We start from the raw sequence: 15,583 nt of genomic DNA on the forward strand, positions 1-15,583 counted from the left end.
CAATTTAGCCCTTGGACTAATGTTGTTTGGAGTTTATGTGCGTGTGCAGGTTAAAACATGATCAATTTCAGGCAAAAATTGAGTCTCGGGGACCCCCGGTAGTCGCTCGGCGAATTGAGCATCGGCACGCAGCCTAGGCACCGCCCAGGCACTGTGCCTGCTCGCCGAGCAGGGCGCTGCTCGTCGCGAGTAGCCCTGCTCGGCGAGCAGACCTGCGGGAATTGGTCAAAAAGACCAATTCCGCCCCCACGAAGTCACGTTCGGCCCCACGTCTTCCTACACCAACAAGGACACGAAAATAGGTCAAAACAAGGCCCGAGACGCGTCTATAAATAGGATTTTTCCATTGTAATTCAATATCTTTTTCCTTTGTAATTTTCTTAGCTTTCCACCTTGAGAAATCCTCTCCACCACCTCCATATCCTTCAAACCTCCATTGAAGACACCTCAGAAGCTCCGTTCACCGAGGATTGCTCAAGCTTCATCCTTAAATCCTAGAAAGACGCCTGCATTGGTAGACAGGTTCCCTGAAAGGGATTTTTCTTCTTTTACATTCTGTCTAGCCTCTGATACATGCTATGAATTCTAGGTTTATTGTAACTTCGTGACAATGTTTCCATCTTTGATATATATTATAGTTCTTGTTTATTCAATTGTTTTGATGTTTTAATCTTTGTCTTACGCTTTGTCTGATTGGTTTAACTCATTCGATAATCCCAAAATTAGGTTGGCACATATTGCGAGCTGAATCTGACCTAGTCAGTGCCTATAGGATTGACAACCCTATAGAAGATTAAGCCCAAATTACTGAGCCTTAGAGCTAGTTTCGGCCTTACAAGGGAATCACGAACTAGGGACTTTAGGAGGATAGGTCGGGTTAATCGCCTTGGACACAAGTGACTTAGATTTCAATTCAATTGCTTAAACATCCTATTTTCATTATCATCGTATCCCTTCATGTTCCTTCGGTTAATTGCATTGGTAAAAGATCACTTAGGGGTAGAGTAACTTAGTTAAGCGTAGAATAACTTAGCTAGAATTAGATAACTCAGTTAGAATTAGATAACTTAGCTAGGATTAGCATAATTCAACCTAAGAGTAGATTAATTAAACAAACCAAACTCAAAACCCCCTAAGCCTAGATAACATCCGAGACCGAGTAGCTTGATACTTGCAGAAATAAATCCTGTGGACGATAACCTGGACTTAAACCAGAAATTTATTAGTTGATAACTGTTGAAACACCTTTCCACATAATTTTGATTTGACAAAATTGTTTAAGTATAATGTACATATTCTAAACACACTAAGTTTAAATGCTTTGATTTAATTCTACTAATGTGTTTGTTCAATGTTGAGTTAAAATATTATAAGACATAAAAGGCCCAAGCCCATTACGGAAGCCAAGGCCCAAGTCAAACAACTCAGTACACTCGGCCCGCTATGTCAAGACGTTGCCGTTTTGTTCAGAACGCAACTTAGCAAACGGAAGGATCTAGAAGACCTTCGGGGATAACTTCAAGATGAAGCTGCTGAGTAGTCTCGATAAAGCGTACAAGATAGTAGCTGGCAAAGGAAAACTTCCAGACAAAGTGTTTCCTCTTTTGGCAAAGTTCAGACGACACAGTATGCTGTCCAGTTGACTTTACCATAAAAGGAGAGACCATCTGCTGAGCTGACCGAGGACAGAAGATACAGGATTGTGATTGGCCAAGAGCTCTGTGCAAGTCAGGATGACAACGACACATAGCCATTTCCCTCCAACGGTTATTTCGAAATTCGAAATGACCGAATGTCCAGAAGTCTCTATAAATAGTGCCATCACAAGCTTCACAAGAGATAGAACTTTGATTAAGCCATTACGCTGACCAAATCTCTACAAGTTCTGCAAGCAAGAAGCAAAGCAAAATTCTTACACTACATTTTCATATCTGTGTAAAAGTCTAGAGTGATTGTAAATCATCTAAAGTGTCTTAGCACATCTTTGTATTAGGACAAATCAATTATCATTTCTAGAGATAGAAATGAAAGGCTGAGTACTCGGTTTTAAGTACTCAACAGAGAGATTAGGATTGAGTAGAAGTATAGAGGAAGGTACTCTTGTCATACTCAATTGCTGATATTGTAAAAGGTTTAAGGCTCTACCTTTAAAGAGCTCAGTAGAGGATTTGAAATCTCGGAAGTGTTCCGGGGACAGGACGTAGGCTTAGAAGAAGCCGAACCTGGATAAATCTGCTGAGTGAAGTTTTTCTAAACCCTTAACTCCTTATCTGTATTGCTTGCTTAAACAATAAAAAACTGACCAAGTGAAAAGGTCAAGTTGAGTTGTGCGCTTTAAACGCAAGAGCTCAGGAATAGACTCTAAGTGCTATCTCTTGACTCAAGCTAAGAAACTGACCTAGTCACCTGTTGACTAAGCCAGTCTTTTGCTCCTTACTCAGCGCTGCTGTTCCAACCTCTTTCATTAGAAAAAGAAGTCTTCCTAAATTAGAGAAAAAGTTTAAATAGTTCCTAACCCCCCCCCCTTGGAACTATACTTGCAACTAAACAAGGGACCAACAATAACGACGGGGTACACTTATCCCTTAGTGAGGTTTCCCAGAAACCGCATCAAGTTTTTGGCGTCGTTGCCGGGGATTTATTTCTTCTGCAATATCGAACCAAAGGTTGATTTGTTAGTTTAGGCATTCATTGTGAATATCTTTGTTTATATCGTCTATACTTGTTGATATATGATTTCTTTATACTTTTCTATACTTGTTCATATCTATACTGTTACTTATCAAACTTTTGTGCTAGAACTTCACTTTTTCTCAGCATTCTCTGATCAATGAATTGGCAAGAAAAAGTCGAGTGGCAAGCTCAAAAGTTTACTATCCCATCAAGACAATACATTCATGCCCTGGAGAATGAGGCTCCCAATCCCTCCATGGCCGACTTAAATGAGAAAATGGATATCTTGATGGCAAATCTGAGCCTCAACACCAATGAAAGTGTAAGTTTTGTAGGTAATCACCAAATGTATAATTCTAACCCCAATTCTTACAGCTTTTATGGTAGTGATTGGAGGAGACCTCAACACTCAAATCTGTCCTACGGGAACCCTAACATGTTGAGGCCTCCAAATAGGTTTGTTAATGAGCACAGGGAAAACGAATTGGGAATGTTCCCTTACGAACAAGCAAGCCAAGTTCCTCCACAACCCTCTAGCTCACGAGATGAGGTGCTGTCCCTTTTGAAAGGAATATCAGCCCGACTTACAATCAACGAGGAGGTTTGCAAGAACTTGAGCAACCAACTGGCTCAAATAAACCAAGAGATGCAAAAGCAATCCCGAGATGCTCTCCCAAGCATAAAGGAAAACATAAAAATCCCACAAAGGGAATCAGCTCAAGCCATCTCTTTGAGGAATGACAAAAAGGTAGAACCAAGTCCACTATCACATGCATCACTCGAGGTAAGTGAAGAACCGGAAGCGGTAAGCAACCCCGGTTCAAAATCTGAAATTCTAAATCATGTGATAGAAATAAATGATCAAATCAAAGCTTGTGTATATCAACTACCTTTTCCTCAAAAGTTCGAAAAGTTTGGATTTACTCCTTGTTCAGAAGTTTTCATTCTCTTCGACCTACCAAGAGAATCCAAAAGGGAGCAAACCAAACTTTTTCATAATATGTTTAAATTCGGCCTCCTACTTTCATTAAACTTATTTGAGGCTCTTAATCCGTTTTGTAGGTACGGGTTATTTGTTAAGGAATTAGAATTCCTAACGCGAGTAGAAGCATATACCTAGGCGGGAATTCTATGTCGAGCTCACCGACTATAACGTAGCGCTTCTTGGGAGGCAATCCAAGTTTTAATAAAACTTTTCAGGTTTGTTTTATTTAGATTATACATTGATCTTTTAGTTTAGTCTTTTTAGTTTTCTTTTACGTTTTTTTAAGTGTTCGTTTAAAAAAAAATAATAAATATATATATATTTTTTTTTGAGTTGTTTAGTTTTCTTTTATTTTATTTTATTTTTTATTTTTTTTATTTTTAAGTTTTCAGGTTTAAAATAATTTTTTTTTTTAGAAAAAAAAAAAATTTGGCCCCAGGAGGCCCAGCCCACCGCTGGGCACTACGCCCAGCCCGCCGCTGGGCGCTAGCGCCCAGCACGCCGCTGGGCACTGCGCCCAACCTACCGCTGGGCACTGTGCCCAGCCCGCCGCTGGGCTGCGCGCAGCCCGCCGCTGGGCACTGCGCCCAGCCCGCTGCTCGGCCGAGATAAGCAACGGTTCGGGATTTTTTTCCCGAACGAAGCTGAAATAAATAATAATAATAATAATAATAATAATAATAATAATAATAATAAAATTTGCCACCGCAAATCGTCAAGCTTTTGGCGATTGCGATAAAATCCGTAAGTTTTCTTCTCCACCCTAACTTTTTGCACTTGTACTTTATGGTTTGTGATGCAATGTTGGAACTTATTGCATATTTTTAGTGTGAGGAGGAGGGGTAGACAAACTTACAAAAATTGTATAAATTTTTAATTTTTGTTGCGTCGTGTCTAGTTTAGTTTAGCGTTTTTTGGGTTTTGTTTATGTTTTTGTGTGTTTAGGACCTAAAACCGTGAACCTCCTTCGAATCTAAACTTCGTTATTTGTCTTTGAGGGCTGAGAACAGAATCTAAAATTGCATGACAACTAGTTTAGGCGTAGGACCCAACTCTTGTATCTGTAAAAGCATGAGCTAAGGTTGGCATTTAGACTCTACTTTTGAAGAAATGCTAAAATCATTACTTAGCTAGATAACTTAAGAATTGAAGGCATGTGACATTAAACTTGAGTTTGGGGAAAACTAGTGAACACAAAATTGAAACCCAAAAGAATTGTGAGTTGAATTTGAGCCTAAGAGCGAACATCAAAAAGCTCTTTTTCTTGACATTTTTGTGTGAATGCTTTGACTTGTGGAAGATTACAGATTTTGCACCTAATACTGTGTTGAACCTACATGCAATGGTTTGAGGTGATAAACGATGAATCAGCCTCATTAGAATTAACCATTTTCTTTACCTTATTTTTTCTTTTTCATCCACTCTAGGAAGCCCCTTTGAGCCTGTATTTTTGTAGTTTATAGATTTTTCTTTCGTTCTAACCTGTTTTTGCAAACCACAACTTGGTTTGCTATTTAACCCAATTTCTTTTTGCAAAGCTCAATTAGAGCCTTTGTTTTCTTCTAGCGCTTTATCTTTGTTTATGGCATTTCAGTAGCAAGCCAAAAGGCTAAAAAGTGAATGAGCATCACTATCCCAAAAAGAAAAAAAAAGAAAGGGAAAAAGAAAGAGAAAAACAGAAAAAGAAAAAGAAAAGAAAAGAGACGAACAAAAGGGAAGAACTCCATTCCCCAGTTCTTAGAAAAATAAAAAACGTCTCAAAGAAAACATCCCAAAAAGAAAATAATAAGGGATGAATAAAAAGCTCAGTCACTTTATATTTGCTTGAGCCATTTAAACTTTGTTTTTGTAGCGCTAGAACTAATAACCCATGTTGTACCTTTAACCCTCCAACCACATTACAACCCCGATTAGAGGCTGTTTTTGATATCATCGGAATCATATAGCATAGTAGAGGAACGCGGATGAACGTGCAAAATCAACGTAATCCTAAGCAAGAACATAAGCCGAGAGTAAACACTTTAGCCACCCAAAATTGTGTGAAATGAGTGAACTACCTATGGTGAGGTGTTTTACTTAGCGATCCCCTCAAGCTCGTTTAATTGAACATGTGTCCTTTTGCTTAAAACTATGACCTATGATAATTGAAATGCGGCTTTTTGATATCGTGTCTCTACTTTGTATTTCCGGATGCATGTAATTACAGATGCTCGAAATTGTGTCAAGCACCTAGTCAAACCGGGAGGTTTTCTAGCTTGCTTGTGATTGCGGGTTTAGTTTTTTTAGTTTACTTGGGGACAAGTAAAGTTTTAAGTGCGAGGAGGTTTGATAGGGGTCAAAAACCCCTATCTTTGGGTACGGTTTTAGGACGGGTTTTAGCGTTATTTTGTTAATAAGCGAGCAATTCTCGCATTTAAATGCTTTTGTGTGAGTTAGTTAGAAATTGGAAACGTTTTATTTACTTTTCGTTGTTTAGGCTCGTTTTATGATCAATTTAGGCAAATACGGCAAAAATGGCATGCATATTATAATTCCGTTATCTTTTGAAGCTAATTGATCCGTCAAAAGTCGCACCAAACGAAGCGTTTGCTCAAATAAGCGATTGGCGAGTCAATTTAGCCCTTGGACTAATGTTGTTTGGAGTTTATGTGCGTGTGCAGGTTAAAACATGATCAATTTCAGGCAAAAATCGAGTCTCGGGGACCCCCGGTAGTCGCTCGGCGAATTGAGCATTGGCACGCAGCCCGGGCGCTGCTCGGCGAGCAGCCCAGGCACCGCCCAGGCACTGTGCCTGCTCGCCGAGCAGGCCGCCAGAGGCCTGCTCGCCGAGTAGGGCGATGCTCGTCGCGAGTAGCCCTGCTCGCCGAGCAGCTCGCCCTGCTCGGCGAGCAGACCTGCGGGAATTGGTCAAAAAGACCAATTCCGCCCCCACGAAGTCACGTTTGGCCCCACGTCTTCCTACACCAACAAGGACACGAAAATAGGTCAAAACGAGGCCCGAGACGCGTCTATAAATAGGATTTTTCCATTATAATTCAATATCTTTTTCCTTTGTAATTTTCTTAGCTTTTCACCTTGAGAAATCCTCTCCACCTCCTCCATATCCTTCAAACCTCCATTGAAGACACCTCCGAAGCTCCGTTCACCGAGGATTGCTCAAGCTTCATCCTTAAATCCTAGAAAGACGCCTGCATTGGTAGACAGGTTCCCTGAAAAGGATTTTTCTTCTTTTACATTCTGTCTAGCCTCTGATACATGCTATGAATTCTAGGTTTATTGTAACTTCATGACAATGTTTCCATCTTTGATATATATTATAGTTCTTGTTTATTCAATTATTTTGATGTTTTAATCTTTGTCTTACGCTTTGTCTGATTGGTTTAACTCATTCGATAATCCCAAAATTAGGTTGGCACATATTGCGAGCTGAATCTGACCTAGTCAGTGCCTATAGGATTGACAACCCTATAGAAGATTAAGCCCAAATTACTGAGCCTTAGAGCTAGTTTCGGCCTTACAAGGGAATCACGAACTAGGGACTTTAGGAGGATAGGTCGGGTTAATCGCCTTGGACACAAGTGACTTAGATTTCAATTCAATTGCTTAAACATCCTATTTTCATTATCATCGTATCCCTTCATGTTCCTTCAGTTAATTGCATTGGTAAAAGATCACTTAGGGGTAGAGTAACTTAGTTTGGCGTAGAATAACTTAGCTAGAATTAGATAACTCAGTTAGAATTAGATAACTTAGCTAGGATTAGCATAATTCAACCTAGGAGTAGATTAATTAAACAAACCAAACTCAAAACCCCCTAAGCCTAGATAACATCCGAGACCGAGTAGCTTGATACTTGCAGAAATAAATCCTGTGGACGATAACCTGGACTTAAACCAGAAATTTATTACTTGATAACGACGGGGTACACTTATCCCTTAGTGAGGTTTCCCAGAAACCGCATCAATGACACACCTGGTATGTCTCATATCGATTTTCCCATTTTTGAAGATGTGACAGGGTGTCTCAAGAAGGCCAAGGATGCGCGGGTTGCCTTAGTACAATGACGTGTCTATATACAAGGTACGGCCGAGAGTACCAGTGGGGCATGAGGATGACCTACTAGCTAAGAGGTTAGTGCAATGACGCATGGATTTATTAGATGTGACGAGGTGACATATAAGGCGCCAGTCAAAGTGCGGATGTGACGTGATGACTACGTATGAAACGTGCATCTGGGGGTCAACATAAACCTAGGGTCCGGACAGTGGGATGATGTAAATACGAGGGGGCATTATGACGACCCACATGGTGCACCTAAAGGTACAAATGGGAAGTGTGGACAACACACCAGTTAAGGGATCGTTTCGGGGCTCAGGGTATTGCTCACAACTCTGAAATGCGGAGGTGCTATGCATGGGTCACGACATATGGGATACGTCACGACATAACAGGTACGCCTCTTGATCGGTGTCTGAATGATTAATGGAAAATGCATGGGGGTGCGTTACGTCCTCGGGGGTACGAGATGCAAGGAATACGTCACCACATGATAGGTGGGACTCCTGACGGGTGGATGCGTGATGACACGACACAACAAGGACATAGGGGATACGTCACGAGAGAACAGTACGCCTCTTGACAGGGTAAGGACATATTGGAGGTGCCGTGACATACGGGGTATGCTAAAACAAAGGCGTATGGGATACACCATAACATAAGGGTTGTACCTTCTGACTAGTGCCCGGGATACGAGAGAAATGTACGAGGTAAGCTACCATACCTACAGTATGCTAAGGCGAAGATGGATAGGATATGTCACAACATAACGGACATGCCTCCTAGCTAGCATACAAACGACACGGTGAAGATGCACAAGATGTGCTAAGGACGCATAGGATGCGTCCCAACACACAGGCGCGATAAGGCAAAGACGTATGGGATATGTCACGACATAGCTGGTATGCCTCCCGATGAACACGCGACGCTGAGGTGGACTCTTTCTCACATTCCTAACAAACACGTCCTAAGTCTACGAAACCTAGAATGGCTGCACGCAATTTGGTTAGCATGCAACGCTCTATATGGTATTACTACAATGATTCGTTAAGCATAGAATGCATTATAACTTAAATCTGACTCAACTGATGTACAATAAGATATAAATCTATACAAACAAACTAGTTAGCGAAAATCGTACATAACGCGTAATTAGATCGCAACAAGAGAAAGAAAATGTTAGATGTCAATCACAATCATCACATCATCTCTCTTCCATCCTTATTCCTCCACATACTCGTTGGTCCAAGTCTCTTTCCTAGGATTTTGGTATGGGCTCACATCATGGTCTAGAGGACGCGTGATGCCGTCGATTATTGCGGAAAAGTAAATCATCCATCAGACAATACAGTTCGTTTTGACGTATCAACGTTTAGTGACTAAGATATTGACCAAGTTGGATTGTCCTTTCGGAATAACTCGTCTTTTATCATTTTGCGAGATGCATCAGTTCTGGTTTTGACACCCTTTGAACGCATCTTGGATTTTAGACATGGTACGAGTTATTCTTTCGGTTCAATCGTTCGTTTATTGATAATGACTCGTTCCCTTTTATTCGCGTGGGTTTGTGTCTCGATTTTTGGATTACAACGGGATCTTTTGGATCTATCGAGAGACGTAACCACGTGTTCATTCAGGGATGAAATCACTTTTTATTTTAAGGAACGGACTCATCGTGTAACATATTTGTTTTTAACGTTAAGAATCCGTTTGCTCGTTTTGGCTACGTAAAAAGACGACGAGTCTTATTTGAGCGCACGGTAATCTTTCGGCTAGCAACAACTCTTTATTCTTTCCAATCTACGGGATATATCGCCTTAGCGTGGTTATAGAAAATCAACGTTTCGTTGAATCGCATGTTTATTCGAAGTAGGGATATCACCGTTCTTTTTCATTTAGGCACGAGTTTAAGCAAACGCGCATATCGGGCCATATTTCTTGTAGTTTTGGTAACGGTCGAAATGATCGAGTCGTTAGTCAAACCCACAGTCTCGTCCATATGGCGCAATTATGCGGTTTAGCTTAATTCGGCTTTGTGATTTTAAACGGCATATACACTCGTTCGAGGCACGTATTCAATGGCATTGGTTCATTTTCTTTAACTACTCTCGGGATTGACATATATCGTAGATACAGAATGATTTTGGTCGTTAGTTTATCTTTGCTTTTCTTTTATTTTCTTAGTCACTTTCGCGGATACATCCATTTCTCTTAAGAACAACACAAGGCATAACATAAGAGCTCGTCTTTTATTCGGAAGGGACGGGCCACGTTTGCGAAATTCTTTACGTTACAACGGGGTCATTCGAAACAGAAATGTTCTTTGTTTTTGTTTTGGTATAATCTCGTTTTATCCCAACCTATTTAAAGAATGTGAATAACAGCTACTATTAATATAGTCTTTTGAATCGAGATATAACTATCCTTAATGTCAAACCGATTCGTACTAATACGTGCTTACGTCATAACGTATTTCCTGAACATGTGCCTTCTTCGGGACACGAAAAGGGACCAGGCGGGTCGCACAAGTTCATTCACATGAGATGACTAAGTCGTCTTTAGTTTGAATCGTTTCGATGTTTTGGGGTAGTTTACATATCGGTTCAAGAGTATATATTAACGTATCGTTTCATTTTCTTTACATAGTTTAGGATTAGACACGTATTATGGCAATTTGAAAACACGAATTGATTCATTTATCACACCAAAAATGGTAACGGGTAATCCTATGACAACTTCTAAGGCTACTATATGCTGACACGGCTGATCGCGGGACCTCACAGGACCGCACAAATTCGCCCCTAACGAATGGATGGGGACCCTTTGGCGCCTTACTGTAAGGGGGAACTTACACTAGCCTCTTTCGAGCGACGAATGGACTCTCGCTAGAGGTTTCGCAGAAATTACCCAAAAGGTTTGCAATAATGCTTATGAATGCATACGAAAAGAAATAATACGATCCGTCCCCGTTAAGGGCTTAATACACGCCTTCCGGAATCAAATTTCTCGCTTCCCCAGTAGAGTCGCCACTTGTTAGACGAGGTGCCACGGCCTAATCTCCCGGGCGGACCGGGGGGTGGACACCTCATGGCGACGTAAGCGGTGATTGGCGCCGAAAGCAACCAATCGTGGAATCAAGCTGCTCGGCAGGACCGGAGCTCGGAGTATGGAAGAGTCGCCACCCACGAATGGGAAAATGAACAACGATCCCTTGCGGGAGACCGGTGAGGGTTCGGGAAAATTAGGTACGAGCCGAGAAGGCTAGCTCCTTTCCGGAGAAAGGCTACTAGGCACCCCGACATCGCCCGGTTATGAACCACCGGCCTCCTACTCAGCGTGTTAGGCGATAACGGACTAATCGCATATTTCTTTAAGTTTAAAATTCATTTGAAACCTTTTCTTTCTCGTTTTGAAACCGTTTTGAGCATACATTATTGAAAGCCATTTTGGTAAAGAATCACCCATTTACATTGATGCCAAATATATAAAAGAAAGAGGGGGAGAAGGAAGAATTGATTTATTTTACATTGTGTCTTGTGCTTCGATTCATATGTTAACTCTACGCTAAACTCACTCCCCGAAAACGAGTTTATTTACATGGTTCGTACTTTAATCGCCGTTGGAACGATTTAGGTACGTTTCAAAACCCCATTGATTTACATGGCATCGACTCGAATCGCCGTTGAAACGACTCGAGCGTTTGAAGACGTGGAATAAAGAATTTTAACCCAAAAACGTGGTTAGGCATACAAGTCAATTTATTTTGTACAAACCGTTAAGAAAACGATTCAAAACTCTATTATTTACAATGAAAATGATTTTAATTACAAGGTACGCCTAATACGTCGTTGGAACGGATTAAGATTTCAACATGTGATATTTTGGGAAAAGGTTTAAAAAAACGACAAGTAAACGTTATTTACACTTTAGGAACATCTAGAAAAGCTTTAATTTAAACCAACAAATCAAACTCTCTTTTTTGTGATTTATTTTCCCCTTTTCACTCAATTAATCCTTACTTGAACACATTTACCATAATTAGCAAATTAAGCCCAAAATTCACCCCACTAAATACATTTTAAAATAGATACATTTTGGTAAAAATGGTATTTACACCTATAGATTAAAAATAAGGTAAAACCTAATGTATACTATAGTTATGGATATGTACTAACAAAAAAGGAAAATAATACTAAGAAGAGTATACTTATTATCCTAATTAAAAATTTGTAAAAATAATGCATAATATTTATAAATAAGAAAATAGCATTTGACTCAAAATAGTTTTTTTTGCATAAGAAAATAACCTTTAACCCCAAAGTAGCCATTATGATAAACATATATAGGAAATAACTCTCCCAAATATATATTAAACATCAAAATAACACCTAATTATCCTCAAAACATTTACTAATTAATTACCCCAAAATGCTCAAGTAAATAACCCTCTAAAATAATACCCAATATAGTTTAAATGAATTAAAAAGAAAATATATACATATAGTTTTATTAAATCAAATTGATGAAAGAAAAGATATATAAACCATTAGATAAACATATGTACAAAGAATTTAAAAATAACTTGAAAGTATATATTACATAAATATACATATATATATATAAAGGACCAAAAGCCTAAAAGTTGAGAAGGAGGGACCAAAACAGCATTTTTTACATTTCAACAGATTTACCGACGGAGGTTTTTTTATTTCAAAACAAAATCGAATCTTTATTTAACACGGGATAAAAGAATAAATAAATACGGGAAATTAAATAAAACGTGATAAATAAATAACTAAATAAATAAATAAAACTATAACATAAAAATAAATAAAGGAAATAAAACAGATGAAATAAATAAAACGAGTCTAGTCCTCGGATAATACCTAAAGTTCGGTATTGACGGTTGAAGTCGGTTGATTCCGCAAATCGTGCTTTTCCGGTGTTTTTGGTAAAATTTTAACTTTTAGGGGATTCCGAATTTTTAGGAAAAAATGTTTTTTCCTAAAAAAAAGTCACCTCTCTCTCTAAAAATGTTTAGAGTAAGAAGCTCCTCTCCCAAAAATCCTCTTCCAAATGCATTGGGATTCGTGCCTTAAATAGGCACGGATCCCGGAGACTTTTGGGCGTCGCCCAAAAGAGGTTGGGCGAATGCCCAACCTATGTTGGGCAGACGCCCAACTATTGTTGGGCGAACGCCCAACTAGCGTTGGGCGTCCGCCCAACCTTGGTTGGGCGCGCGCCCAACTAACTTTGGGCGTTCGCCCAACGAGCGTTGGGCGTTCGCCCAACGGCTGTCGGACGCTCGCCCAACGGCTGTCAGGCGCTCGCCCAACGGCTGTCGGGCGTGCGTCCGCGCTATCGGGCGTGCGCGCCGCCGGACGTGCGCGTCCTGCGGACGCTGAGCGCACGTCCCGCGCTGCCGGGCGTGCATCCGACTGTCGTCGGACACACGTCGGCTGTCGCTAGGCATTCGCACCACGTCGCTGAGCGCTCACGAGCCGTCTTCTCGACGACTGCGATTCCCATTGACCTTTCTTGTCCTTCTTTTTCTTATTATACATTTCTTTTCTTTCAAAATCTTTCCGGAACCAACTGCTTTGTTAAAGGTTTTCGTCACAGGTCCTCTGACTTGGTGTCTACAAGTATCGAAAAGGTTTTATTTTGCAAGCCAAGAAATTCGCAATGTCAGCAAACCAGGGGAGCGTGGAGATTGCAAACAGTTGTTCATCAGGAAAATGGTCGAGGATCTCGGGTTGTTCGATTTCTCTGGTTGCTTGTATTCTGGATAAGTGATCAGCTGCTAGATTTTCTGATCCCTTTTTGTCCTTGATCTCTAAATTGAACTCTTGTAGGAGTAACAACCATCGTATTAGTCGTGGTTTAGCGTCCTTCTTGGCGAACATGTATTTCAATGTAGAATGGTCGGTGTAAACAGTTACTTTGGAGAGTACGAGATAGGGGCGAAACTTGTCGAATGCATAGACCACTGTAAGCAACTCTTTTTATATGGTTGTGTAATTATGTTGAGCTTCATTTAGAGTTTTTCTTGCATAGTGTATGGGCTTAAATTGCTTGTTAATTCGTTGTCCAAGAATAGCCCCTACACTGAGATCACTGGCATCGCACATGAGCTCGAATGGTGCGTCCCAATCTGGTGCGGTGAGTATAGGTGCATGTGTCAAAAGCTTCTTGATTTGTTCGAATGCCTGGTTGCACTCGTCTGTGAAGATGAAGTCAGCCTCCTTATGTAGTAGTGCGGAGAGTGGTTGTGCAATCTTTGAGAAATCCTTGATGAATCATCTGTAGAAACTAGCATGTCCTAAAAAGCTTCGAATGTCCTTGACCGTTTTGGGCGCATGTAGGTTCTCGATTACTTCCACTTTAGCCTTGTCAACTTCCAACCCTTTGCTCGATATTTTATGTCCAAGCACAATACCCTGTGTTACCATGAAGTAGCACTTTTCCTAATTTAGGACTAGCTGTGTTTCTGTGCACCTTTCCAGAACAGCTTATAAGTTCTCTAAACAAGCTTCGAAGGATGTGCCGTAGACCGAAAAATCGTCCATGAATATTTCAACTGTTTTCTCGACAATATCATGGAATATGGCCATCATACATCTCTGAAATGTTGCTGGAGCATTGCACAACCCAACTGGCATACGTTTGTACGCGAAGGTCCCATATGGACAGGTGACCGTGGTCTTTTCTTGGTCTTTGGTGCAGATGTGAATCTGATTGTACCCTGAATATCTGTCCAGGAAACAATAAAATTGATAACCAGCTAGTCTCTCCGACATCTGATCAATAAATGGTAGTGGGAAGTGATCTTTTCTGGTTGCTTCGTTGAGCTTCCTATAGTCAATGCACATCCACCACCCTGTGATTGTTTTGGTATGGATGAGCTCATTTTTGTCATTTTTTACCATGGTGGTCCCTCCCTTCTTAGGAACAACTTGGACAGGGCTGGTCCACATACTATCGAAAATAGAGTAAATGATTCCTGCCTCGATGAGTTTGATCACTTCTGCCTTCACAACATCTTTCATGTGCGGATTTAGCCTTCTTTGAGGTTGCACAGTTGGTCGATGATCTTCTTCCATTAAGATTTTGTGCATGTAGATGGTCGGGCCGATTCCTTTTATATCTTCTATCTTCCATGCTAGAGCCGTCTTGTGCCTCCTTAGGATGGTACGCAATTGTTCCTTCTGGTCCTTTGTCAATGTTGCCGAAATGATCACTGGTCTACTGTTTGGTGGATCCAAAAATGCATATTCCAGGTGATTAGGCAACTGTTTCAGTTCGGGGCATCTTTCTTCATTTCCCTTTTCGGGGTCCATATCAGGAAGAATATCATGTTCTTTTTCATTGTTTGTGCCTTCGATATTACTCCCCTCCTGGTCGAGATCAAACAATTATTCCTCCTCTTTATGTTTCTCCTTATCAAATTGTTCCTGCAAGAAAAGATCATTATCTTATGTATCAAGAAAGTAACATGAATCATCAGAAACGGATGCATAACGAACAGCTTCATGCATCTTAAAGACTACTTCTTCATTATTGATTTTCAGAACAAGTTGCCCTTTGTGCACGTCAATAATAGCTCTTCCTGTAGCTAGAAAAGGTCGTCCCAAGATTATTGGAACTTCCAAATCTTCTGCAATATCCATTATAACAAAATCGACAGGCAATATGAAATTTCTGACTTTAACCAAAACATCTTCGATTATACCCTTAGGGTATCGAATTGATCGATCCGCTAGCTGGACCGTGACCTTTGTTGGTCTTGGTTCTCCTAATCGTAATTGCATATAGAGTATGGCATAAGATTAATGCTGGCTCCTAGATCACATAAAGCATTTTGAATAG

The sequence above is a fragment of the Euphorbia lathyris genome, chromosome 9 (genome assembly GCF_963576675.1).
Source record: "Euphorbia lathyris chromosome 9, ddEupLath1.1, whole genome shotgun sequence".
Taxonomy (NCBI): Eukaryota; Viridiplantae; Streptophyta; class Magnoliopsida; order Malpighiales; family Euphorbiaceae; genus Euphorbia; species Euphorbia lathyris.